Source organism: Coturnix japonica, chromosome 32 (assembly GCF_054131305.1).
Source record: "Coturnix japonica strain WE chromosome 32, WE-NBRP24, whole genome shotgun sequence".
In the NCBI taxonomy this organism is placed as follows: Eukaryota; Metazoa; Chordata; class Aves; order Galliformes; family Phasianidae; genus Coturnix; species Coturnix japonica.
Genome location: NC_140694.1, coordinates 1,981,882 through 1,994,108, shown reverse-complemented (window position 1 = coordinate 1,994,108; position 12,227 = coordinate 1,981,882). Strand labels below are relative to the sequence as shown.

Below are 12,227 nucleotides of genomic sequence, written 5' to 3'. Positions count from 1 at the left end.
AGCTGTAATATTCAGCAGTACCAGGAGGACGCTTATGTCATGTAGAGACAGTTTCGATATTTCACTTTATAGGTGCTCCCATCTGCCTCTCTTAAAGCAGTTCTTCCTGAGAGATGAATGAAGCAGGTTTCTCAAAAAGGCAATATAAAGGGAAGAGGAACACAAAATACCAGAAGTAGAAAAATGAAATAAATATAAATGCCGCATCAATCTGAAGGCATTTATGCAAATTGCCTCATAAATATAAACAGTGTAGACTGCTGTGATAAGTAGAGGCATTTTAGGGCTGAGATGTTTTGTATACAACTCCGATGCTAATTGTAAACGAAAAAGATTATATTGATAAATGAACCTTGTCTTACTTCTTTTCTTCTTCTTCTTCTTCTTCTTCTTCTTCTTCTTCTTCTTCTTCTCCTTCTTCTTCTTCTTCTTCTTCTTCTTCTTTTTCTTCTTCTTCTTCTTCTTCTTTTTTTTTTTTTTTCTCCTCATAAAATAGAGGTACAAATTGCATGAGTTAAATTTGTTTTACCTATAAGCCATTATAAATAAGAGAATCAAGAGAATGTCTGAACTTTGAGAGGAAACAGAACAACATAAAATGGGTTTAGAAACCTATCTTGATTGGGCAATGAATTGTGCTGAAACAGCTCAACATAGAAGGACATGATCAGAATATCCCAAATTTGGAAATTTAAGTTTTATGCCTGGGAAGGAGAATAGACTGAATTAAAACAAAATACAAGTTCAGATGACATTGGAAGGGGAGATATGGCTTTCTGCAGAGTTTGCGCCTGCCTGGGAAAATCTGCTGTGATCTGACACATCCAGAACAACTGGACAAGTATTGGTTTTGCTGGCTTCCTTAATGTTTTGTTCCCTGGAGTGCACACTGTGGACAGAGTAAAAGCCAGATGCTTGCCAAATACAACAGAAAGGAATTACAGAATTAGAACCCTTAGCAGCCTCTTAAAACGCTATGAAACTTGTGAGATTTACACATGGCATCACTGCTTTCCGGCTTAATGAATTGGCCAAGTCCATTTTCCACTGCCCTTTGGACCTCCTCTGTAGGTCATCTCCCTGCAGAGACAGGCCAGCCTTTTAGGAGACCCAAGCTTTCAAATAGAAAAGCCATTTTTTTAAAGGCCATGCTCCTGTATCCATAGATGTAGGAAGTACTTTTAGCAGTAAGGATGGGGTAGGTTGGAGCATGTGTAGGAAGGCTGGGAAACCTGATGCCCTGACATCCTGCTCTCCATACATTTCCTGCAGGATTTGGGGCAAATTACTTTGCCTCTTTGCCTGGCAGTTACACAGTTGTGAAATGGGGACAGCTGTCCTCCTCTATTTCTCAGAGGACTTGTGAAAATAAAGGCATTAAAGATTGTGAAGCCATCTGTTGCTATGGTGATGAGGCTCATTTAGGCACTGAAGCAGCAAGATTAGAAACTAATATGTTTCCTGCACAACTTATTTAGAAATATGGATAGGCGGCACTGACGTGTCGGGTCTGGCTCTGCCTCCAGTAACAGGGTTACTGATTTTCATTGGGAACAGAATCTGTAGATTGTAGCAGGCACTCTTTGCTAAGCCTTGGTATGTTAAATGCCTCAAATTGGGTCAGTTGCATAATGCCTCATGGTTGCTTGTTACACCAGGTAAAAACAACGTGCAGGATTTTAACACCTATTATGATTGCTAGATGCTTTTGCATTTCTTGTTAGGCATTCAGAGCTCAGGTGAACGCAGTGGGAATGTGAAAATTTTGCTGGGGAGGTACTGGAGGAAAGAGCAGAGAAAGGGTATAGGGAAATGGATTTTCTTACTTCAGCCCTGCCATAAAGAGCATGCTATGAATGAGTCAGAGGCTGGGGAGAAGGATCAGTGGGATACCTGTGATACTGCTGTTGGTGGGGAAGGATGATGAAACTTACTTCCATTGTTGCTTTGCCCTGCAAGTGTAAGTTTGATATCTTGAGGCTGACAGATTTTGCAAATCTTACCTGCCTGTCTTTTCCCAATGCTCTGCATCAGTACAGCTAGTGCCGTTTAGCTGTATTGAATAATTCAGGTTGGAAGGGACCTTTGGGTCCTCTGGTCCAATGCCTTGCTCAAAGGAGGGTACGCTTCAAAGCTAAACCAGGTTACTGGAATTCTTGTCTAATCAAGTTTTAAAAATCTCCAAGGATGAGTATTCCATACCCTTTATGGGCCCCAGTTTCAGTTCTGATCCACATTTTTCACTATTATTTAACTAGAATTTTCTTTGATGCTGCTTATCCCTGATGGGTCTTTATTGGACTCTGAGGAAAAACTGCAGTACCTTGAAGCCACGAGACTGTGCTTACAGGACATTTGCTTATTAGCAAATGCTGCATGACCAGAAATCTTCCTGCTTGCAAGGCCTGAGCTTCACCCCACGTGGGACAGCCCTCTGCCACACTGCTGCTCATTCTCAGCCTGAGTCCTTCCTGCATTATGCTGCTGTGCACCATCTGTGTTTGCCCTTGGAAATAAAAAGACTGGAAAACAAAAACCTACTTATGATGAGGAGCTTTAATAAGCACTTGATACAAATAGAGAAAGCATCTGGGGTCGGCTGTAAGATGTTTGCTTTTAAATGGCCTATCAAAGTATGAGATGCTTTCTCTAAATCTGATCTTGAGAGAAATCTGAGTTCTATATCCCATTTCCAGATGGCATAACTTAATATCATGGTGAATTATTTGGCACACTTTAAACAAATTCTTCTTCTCTCTGCACCTGAGACAGAAGCATCATCAAATTATGTCTGGAAAGTTTGGTGAATTATTGTTTCTTATACTTAAAAACATAATACAGCTTTTCAGACTTTTCTGGGACCTGGTTAGTATTCTCTCTTTTTAAACCTAACATGACTTTTCTCCTATGTGTTTGTGTTTGGGAGTTATTCTAGCACACCATTCTCAACCATCTGTTTTTGTTCAGTGTTTTGAATCTTCTTCCAGCTTCCCTATAGCTCAGAAGTCTCCAATGCAGAGGGAGAATAGGCTCCAGTAAAACACTAGAGTGGTTAAGTGGTTCCAGCATGACCAGCGTGAGTTTGCTCTGTTTTTAAACAATGTGAATATGAACTAAATGAAAATGCTCTGAAGGAGAAGGACAAGGCAGGAAAACTTCTTATTTTCTGTATCTTGCTGAGACATTGTAGTCAGAAGTAACAGGAAAATTGATCATTTTCTCACATCCAGGTGATGGCGCACATGGCCTCTATTAGCTGACAACAAATTTAGATTATGTTTATGTTGTAGCCAGCTTTGTCAGTAATTTTCTTTTGAAGTAGTAAATAATATTAATTGTGTAGAACAGAAGCATAAATACTCTTCTTTACCACTCTCTGCTGTTTAGAACATTATTTTGAGAAGGATTTGTATTTCCTACAGTTTTTAATATTAATTTGTTAAGTCATTCATGGCGTGTTCAAGTGATTAAGACTCAAGGTCTGCTTTCCTGTACCTCTAGGTCATTGCAATGAATTTCAGTTTTTATTTGCTTCTGTTGCCTGAAGTACAAGCCAACAATCACATGTAAATGCACTTCAGAAATTCCACAGGTGTTCCATGAACACTGGCTTATAAATTGAGTTGAGACAGAATAGGATGCAGCTGAAACATAAAAGTAAAAGGTTGCAGAACTGTATTCCTGCAGCTGGGACCATGCCTTGGGGGGCATTTATCAGTTCAGACAGCCTCCTGATTAGGACTCAAAGAAACACAGGAAAGCACAGTGAGGGTGGATGTAGGAATAGGGCATTGCAGAACATACAAGCCAAAATCAAACATCTGAGGAGTCAAAATGTCAGATATGGAGTGGCCAAAAAACAATTGGAAGTCAGTCAAAGGATCCCAAAGCCATCACAACCGAAGCAAAATGTGGTCAGAAACAGGGATAAGGCAGGGATGAGTGGTGCTGACCCTTAGAGCAATCTCAGGATGAGGTGTAAGAGCCCCACGTAACACAGTGGTGCTGTCCCCATGTCCTCCATGCCTGCCTGGGTGCTGCCACCATGCCTTAGGCTGACTGTGAACACTCTCCAACACCTCTGCAAGCTGTACTGCTCAGTTGCATTTGCAAATTCTTAAACACTTTCTCCTTGGCAATGCCTCTGCAAGGAAACGAGTGACACTTAGGTCTCTTTCCTTTCACTGTCAGCCTTGTTCTTTGGCTTGTCAGGGTTATTATCATTAAGGGGTTGCAAAGCTCTCTTCAGCCTGTTAGCAATTAGCAGACTGTGGCCTGGGATTTCTGAGACAGAAGATGTGGCCTTGCAAAAGCAGTTACAGCTGAGAGTGGTGTCTTTGCTGTGCTCTCTTAATGCGTAATTGACTGCTCCAGGGCAGAGAGGGAATGAGCAGACAGAAGTATCGGGGTAAAGTGTATCGTTCTGCTTTTTCTTGATCTGATCCAAGCACTTGGTTGAATCTACAGTGAGCAAGGCGTGTTTGTAATTGGCCTGACTTTTCTTTGCTGGGTTTTGTTATTCCCCGAACTATTTGGAGCTCTCCAAAGTTTTGGTGTTAAGTCTAAAGGAAGGATTTCTGTATGTTATACTCAAAATGGAGTAAAAGGTCTTCAGGGCCAAAAGCCTTTGGACCTTTGTGGTGCTACCATACTGGAAACCCAAGTTAAACACTCTATCACCACTGCAAGCTTTGTCTCTGCCTTAGAAACTGGACTAGTATTTTGTGGACTAACCTTTGTGTCTGTGAAAGCAGACTTGCACTGTGGTTCAGACCTGGTAGAAGCGAAGTTCTGCTGATCTGGAAGAAATGGTTCTTTGTTCCTATTTTCTTCCACTGTTTGGATAGAGAATGTTTTATGAAAAATGACTGTGTTCCAGGTAGCTTTGTTGCAGCTGATAGCTATAGCACTGCCATGTAGCTGTATCATCTCAGTGACTGCAATAAAAGATTCAGTGGGCTTGATTCTGCTCTCCATCTGATGTGTTTATGCCAGCAGACTTCTGTGGCTGTATTATTGTTTGTTTCTAACAGTGTCAGAACAAGAACAGAGCTTCTGGGGACAAATATAGGTAAATGGAATATTTCTTTGGAATTCAACTCATTCGTTGCTCTCCCTCACCTGTCTAAGAGCAGACTACCCTGGCAAGGCTCTGAACCAACTTCCCATATTGGTCCTGTTCCAAGAAGGTCATCTGAAAAGTTGTACCACTTGGCAGCGATTTAAAAACAAATAATCAAACCTACTTGTCTCATTTCTTCAGAAGAGAGAGAAAGGGCACCAGTCTTAAAGAGAAATTTTAGAGCTGTGAATTCCAAGGAGACAGTGGCATCAACTACGGCCATGACAAAGTTGGAGGAGAATGCAGATTTAAGAATTACTCTATCCTTACTGAACAGTTGTTAGCTAAGGGTGGAGGAGAGTGGATTTTACATGGTCCCTTGGTTAGTGAGCTTGAGTGCATTATATACTGCTATTATGCATTAAATGCACCATGTACTAGACAAGATGTCTCAGTAGAGTTGAGGTCTCTAAAGTCAGATATAGTAGTGGCTGTCTTCAGCTCTGTCTTTAGTGTGAACATCTTTGCCAAAGGCGGGAACTTGTTTTAATTGACTTTTTTTTCTCTGCCAACATTTTGCTTTGGTAAAATAAGTGAAAAATCCTATTAGACAGGGGAAGGAAAAAAGAGAGGGACTTTTTGTCCCTCAGTGTGTTCTGAATATTTGAAGGATGTGATGTTTAGAAATCAGTGAAAGCTAGATGGGATTTAAATATTAAGGGGCAGGAATTTGCCTTCAGGTAAAGGATGATATTTGCATGACTCATGTTGTTAGGTGAACATTCCTGTGTATTGGTGACCTTTTACCTTGGTAGCAATGGGAAATATGTTAAGTAGGGGGCCCAGTTCTTCATCATGTTCCACCATAGGAAATGATTAGAGGGAACTCAAAAATAGTGTGTAGCATAACAAGATGCTGAACTAAATATTTTCACTGCTCAACTAAATCTCCCATTGCTTTTAATAACACACTATTTTTTTTTTTTCTTTCTTTCTTTCTTTTTCCCATGAATACCATACAAGAAGAAGAAATCTTGTAACAACTGCTATGGAAGCCATGAATTTCACTGCAATTTCATTTCTATAGTTTAAATTATATGAAAGAATATGCTGATTTATCTGCTTAACCACGTCTCTCCTCTGCCTGGTATTACAATTTTTAAGGTATCCAAAGAGTAGGAATGTTTTGGTGGAGGTTTGTATGGTTTCTATAATGCAGCGATACTTGAAACAAGTGTCAAGTATGTAAACAAAGCTTATTGAATTTATTCTTTCCTGTTTAAGTCTTGTACGGGCCAGGAGTCCAAAAGAGAATTAGAAAATGGTGTTCTGCATGTCTGCTAATGATGACTTAGGATTGCTGATACTTACTGAACTTGTGGTGAAAGGTTTTTTTTCCTGTTTTAAGGGGAAAAGATCTATTTTATCAAACTGTAGCCACAAATATTCAAGATTATTTTTCTGATTGGATGTTATCTGAGCTGCCTATGACTGTATCTTTAGTGTCAGTCTTTATGTTGGTCTTTTAGCTGATGCAATATAAAGAAATCATAAACAATGGAGTATGTTTATGTAATTGAAATAAAATAGTGATGCAGATAAAAATAGCTAAGTTCCATTAACTTTTCAGACCATAATAGTGAAACACTTGTAAGTCGTAGGATACGCTTGAATGTCTGTAGTACCAATTTATCCCTCTGCTTAGTCATTCATTTCTATTTAGATCTTGGTGCTTCTGTGCAGCCTGTGATTAGATTGGCAGTTCTCATTTAAACCCTAACTCATTCAGTCTTGGTTATCAAATAGCTTAAAAGGCAAGAACAAACGCTGTTGTTTTTAAGATGTACTGATATATGATTTGCATCCTTACATGTGGTATAGGCTGGATTTACCAGAGTAAATGTTCTTTCATCTGTAGTTTTCTTTGTAGGTATTTTGTGTTTTGCTGTGTGGGTTCAGTACACAATACTTTAAATGTTATATTTGTTCCAAATTCGCTGTTGTAGCGAATCAGAGCGGAGCAGGATGAGAAAGTAGCATGTTTTGTAAAAGAGAAAAATTTTACTTTACAACTCTAGGAAGTGGAGGAACCGGTACTCCCAAAAATATCCCTACCCATCAGTACTGCATCTCTGGCTCCATTCAACTTTAGTTTTCTGACTAGCAGTACTGTCTCATCGTCACCAAGCACTGTTTCAACATCAGTGATGAACAAGGTGAATCTATGTTGTATGCTATAAATGCTTTCCTGTATGAGTCTGTATCTGCTCTTTTGCAAGTTAACTTCTGTGGTGCTCATGAAATTAACTGGTGTTAGTTCATACTGAGTTGACTAAGTCAGAGTTGTATTGCAGTTTGGAGAGAAAAATGCAGTTTTTTGATTGTCAGTCTTAGACTTGCAAATGTCTGGTTAAAGATAACTGTTCAAACACTATGGAATTTTAGGGAGGTGGGATTTTATGCCAAGTTCTTCATAGTGGTTTTGTCAGAGATAGAGTTAATTTTCTTTATAGTAGCTATGAAAAGTTGCCAGTCTGTGATGAAAACAGTGTTGATAACAGACCGGTGTTCAGCTGTTGTTGTGTAGTGCTTACGCAGCATCAAGGCCATTTCTGCTTCTCAAGCAGCCCTGGCAACAAGAAGGCTGTGGTGCACAAGGGCTGGAAGAGGGCTCGGTCCTGTGTGACCAAAGGGATGAGCCATACCGATAGCATCATGCTTGGCACTAAACATGGGGCCAGGAGGGAAGGGGGAATAATGGGAGTATGTTTGAGGGAGTGAGTAACTGCCTACTATGGTTACGCCATGATATGAAGTTACTGAATTAGAGGTAGCATAAGGTGATCGTTCAAGCCTTGCATAGAATGAGCCTAGGGTGCAATAATTGGAATATTACTATATAGGAAAAAACATTAATTGTTCTAGAATACTTGAAATAGTTTTGCATTTTTTGAAGCAAATATCTGCTTTAACCTGTTGAGGAAGTTCTTTAGTAGAGCTGAGTTTAGAGATGTCTTCAATTTCCTGCTTTTCCATCTATTTAGACCTAATTAGCATCTCATCTTTTTCTCTTGGTTTGTGTGATTTGGTTTTAAAGATGATGTCTTGTAGACTCACTAGCAGACTTGATTTTGTTTTATTATTCCTCTAATCTGTGGATTAGAAATAACTAAAACACCAGATTTCTGAACTTCACTGCAAAACTTGTGTTGCATTCTGAATTCAGGTAGTTGCTGCTCTTAGATATAAACCTTTCATTCTTTTGAAAATACAGGTACAACCAACAAGTAACGTTGGCAGTCCTGTGTTCAGATTTTCATCTCCATTTGTGAAATCTACTGAGGCAGAAGTGCTACCTCCATTGTCTGTAAGTAAAATGAAAAAGCTCAACTTTTTATCAGACATTTAGTAGAGTATTGCGGACCATTAAGACAGAGGTGGCTGTGCTAGTGGGGAAAACAATTATGTGGCTTTCTGCCTTATAATTAATCATCCAGTATGTATAGCAAAAATTTGGAGACTTGCTTTCAGATCTGTGCTTGTGTGTGAATTTCATTAAAGTTTCTTAGGTTTCTGACTCTGAAAAACCTTTCTTTTTTGTAGCAGACTGGGTTTACCTTTAGTGTTCCTGTTGTAAAATCGGCAAAGCGTTCTGGATCCAGCGATACACCAGTGACATCCTTACTTACCCGTGGTAACTGCAACTTTAGCATTTCAGTTCTGAAGTGCAGGTTTTCTTTTTTTGGGTATCAAATACTAAATCTGTCCTTTCTGAGCATGTTAGCAATTGCAGACAGTGTTGGGCTTCCACAGTCCTTTTTTCAGTGACAGATCTGCTTTATAAAGTGTAACTAAAAGTTGCAAAGTGGGCTGAATGTTAAAGATTCTTAGATTCATGAAGGTTGGAAGTTGTTGTTTGTGGCAGAAGTGGATGTGTTCTGTTCTTGTTGGATTGTGCCACGAAAGATGTTTTTGTTTACTCTTGTTTCTAAAGAAACAAACCTGCAAACCTGCCAGCAAGGGACTTCACTCTTATGTATGTGTAGGACGTTCTCTTCTGGCTTATGGCATTTAATTGGGGTAGTAAAGATATCTCATTCATCTTTATTTTTATATGAGTGTGTTAGGACACTGGCAAAACCTAACACTCACTTGTAGACTACTTGTTTAGCGTAACAGCATAAGGTGGGAGATTGTTCCTGGGTTTTGTCATGAAAATCCTTGTGTTCCCTTCCTCCTGCAGGAGTCTGGCACCATTATTAATGTGAAAGTCAGTTCAAATTGGTTTATAAATCTGATATTTTAAGCATACAGAAGTGCAGGCTTCAGCTGCCATAGCTGTAAAAGTTCTGTGGACTAAGGATGATCCCCGCTGTCAATCTCAGCCTCAGCATTCAGCTTTTGCTTACCCTCCTTAGTGTTAGACTTCTCAGCTCACACTTTGTACATTTACAATATACATATTGTATACGCATGTATACAATATGCTTTTCAACCTGGAAATTATTGGAGATAACTTGTTGACTTAAAGGAGGCAACCATAAACACAAATATCCTAATAACAGTGCTTTAATTTCCTGCCTGTCCTTGATTATTTCTGTGGTATTCCTGATGACTAGGTGTTTTAGTTATGAAGTTACAAAACCTTAAGTGATGACTGTATTCAAAGCAGGTGAGAGAAGGGAGGAAAACTTAGCTTTGAGCTAACAATCTTGTGCCTTCAAACTACTCATCTTGGAAGGTATCAATGATTTTCTAGGCCTTGGATCTAGTTAACCCTCTGTGTATTGGATTACTTGTTACTTCACAATATATATAATGATAAATAGGTCAGGTTGGAAACAGAATATTCTAAGAGCAGAAATTGCTGTGGCAGTAGCTGTGGAAGCTGCTAATGCCAGGTGAGGCAGTTCCCTACTACTATGTGTGATGTAGGTATACATATATGGAGGTGGGGTAGGGGCATCAGTTTCAGCAATTGCAGCTGGCTCTCTCTAAAGCAGAGAAGCACTGGAGCTGGGCACAGGAATTTGTTGGGCCATTCCCTTGTGTGAGCTGGTGATCTTTAAAGGATTAGGTTGAGGGGATTTAGTAACAGGAGCATGACTTGAGCTAGAGGTGAGAGATAAAGCAGAGAGAATCTAGAGGGAAATAACTTGCTTGTGTGTATATATGGAGTTGTTGAAGGGGAGAAACTCAAGACAGTAGGTGTAGGCCTCTTGAATTTGGATGGCAGTGTTACAGCTTCAAAAGCTTACAAGGTTTGCCACTTTATGTGTATGTGATTTCACTTAGTCTGGTGCAGTTGTGGCCTATGACCAAAGCATGTGAGCCTCAGAGAAAAAGTCTGTGGCCACCCCATTGTTTGAAGTTTCCTATAGGAGTATCCAGTAATGGTTTCGTAAACTCTTTCCATTGGATACAGCTGCAGCAGGGGGTACCTTTACACAAAACCTGCTAGTTTCTTCAAGAATAGTAGTGGGGTGTTTCCTATCTCTTCTCTGATCAGGAAGGTTTGAGGGGCTACTATTAATCTCTAAGTCAATGAGAGAGGAAAAAACAGCTATGGAGAAAGGTTAAAGGGTTCTTAAGAGGATGCATGAATAGTAAATGGTACTTAAGCCATGAAAGTTTCTTTTTTCCGGGGTGCTCTGGACCAACCGATTCTTTCTAGCGCTACCTCAAAGTAACGTGCAGATATAACTCACAGGGAAGACTGATCAAATGGCGATGATCACTATCATTCTGCTGGATGCATATATATATTTGCCTTATTTTTTTTTTTTTTTTGTTTCGGCTCACTTTTAGCAACAATTAACTGAAGTGACACGTGTTAACGGGCACTGACTACACCTGCAGATATTTCAGAGTCGTGAGTGTCATTCAAGGCCTGTCACTTGTTTAGAAATTGTTCTAAAGGAGAAAAACGGAAGTGAAATAAATAAAGCAGCGTTTGAATTTACAGAGGAAATTAGAGTTGAGCATGATAGTCGTGTTCTTGACTATTGACTAAAGATGAGGCCTTCCATGTTCTGCAGGGAGGGTGTTGATAGGAGCTATCCTGCTGCTGCTCAACGTGTATTGACAGTGTGTGTGGGGGGGAAGCTCTGAAAGTGCAGGGTGTAATTCTGCTCACCAGGGGTTTCAAAAGTGCTTTGTATGGCAGTACACGAGAACTGAGAGCTAACAGATCCTGGAGGATGGCTCTGAAAACACCGGAGGGGGGTTTAAAATGACAGCAACAAAAAAGCATGCAACTACAAGCGAGGATTTATTGCAAAGCTTTGGACTGAGACTCCTGCAGCAGTTCCTTCAGTGCTCACTTTGTGTGGACTTTGACTGGGGAAAGGTGGGAGGGCTGCGAGCAATCCAAGGGCTCCCTGTGATGGCCTCAGTCACCTTCTGTGTCCCTTCCACATGAAGATATTCTATGCAACATTCTATTCCACACAACTTTGAGCGTGTTCTGTGCACGAGGAAGCACGTTTGAGTGCTTCCTCTGCTTCCCCTGCTGTGCCAGGGGAGATTCAGGCTGGACATTAGGAAATATTACTTCTCATAAAGGGTAGTCAGGCATTGGAATGCACTGCCCAGGGAGGTGGTGGAGTCACCGACCATGAGAGTGTTCAAGAAATGTTTGGATGTGGTGTTGAGGAATATGATTTAGCTGGGAAGTATTGGGAATGGTTGGAAAAGACCTATAAGAAGGTCTTTTCCAACCTTGTTGATTCTGTGTTGAATTCTGTGCACTGTAGGCGCCGTGCCTCCCTGCTGTGCCCACTCCCCAAAGCAGCGTTCTAAACGGGCGGTAGAGCTGCACCGTTGCCCTTCCAACACCACGGCAACACAACGGCACAATCGAACGTTCTATTCTTTCCCACTTCACAGGGGAAAGGCGCACTTCAGGCCGAGTCCCGTGCCGGGCGCGTTTTCTGAGGCGCTTCAATTTCTGCGTGTTTGCGGCCCACTCGCCCACGTTCTCGCCGTGCTTTCCCGCGCAGCCCCGCCTCCACCCGTGTTCGCTGTGCACGCCGGTCCGTCGCGGTTGCTGACGCTTCGGCGCTTCCCGGTGACAAGTGGGCGGCTTGGTGTGGTTGGTCGGAGCCGGAGCCGGAGCCCGGAGGGGGGTGGGGGCAAGCGGGCGGGCGGGCAGCGCGGGGCCGGT

General features: G+C 41.1%; 1 long non-coding RNA gene across 2 annotated transcripts in view; it reads left to right on the top strand.

The window, feature by feature from the left end:
• The window catches only part of LOC146755454 (uncharacterized), a 116,598-nt gene extending 106,985 nt beyond the window's left edge, over window positions 1–9,613 (top strand). The window contains exons 1-3 of one of the 2 annotated variants that reach the window (XR_014937996.1): window positions 6,320–7,278; window positions 8,337–8,429; window positions 8,666–9,613. This is a non-coding gene — a long non-coding RNA (uncharacterized LOC146755454). Of the gene's footprint in view, window positions 1–6,319; window positions 7,279–8,336; window positions 8,430–8,665 lie in introns of those variants that run through there. The other variant, XR_014937997.1, reaches the window with a different exon arrangement.
• Window positions 9,614–12,227: the final 2,614 nt, after the last annotated feature.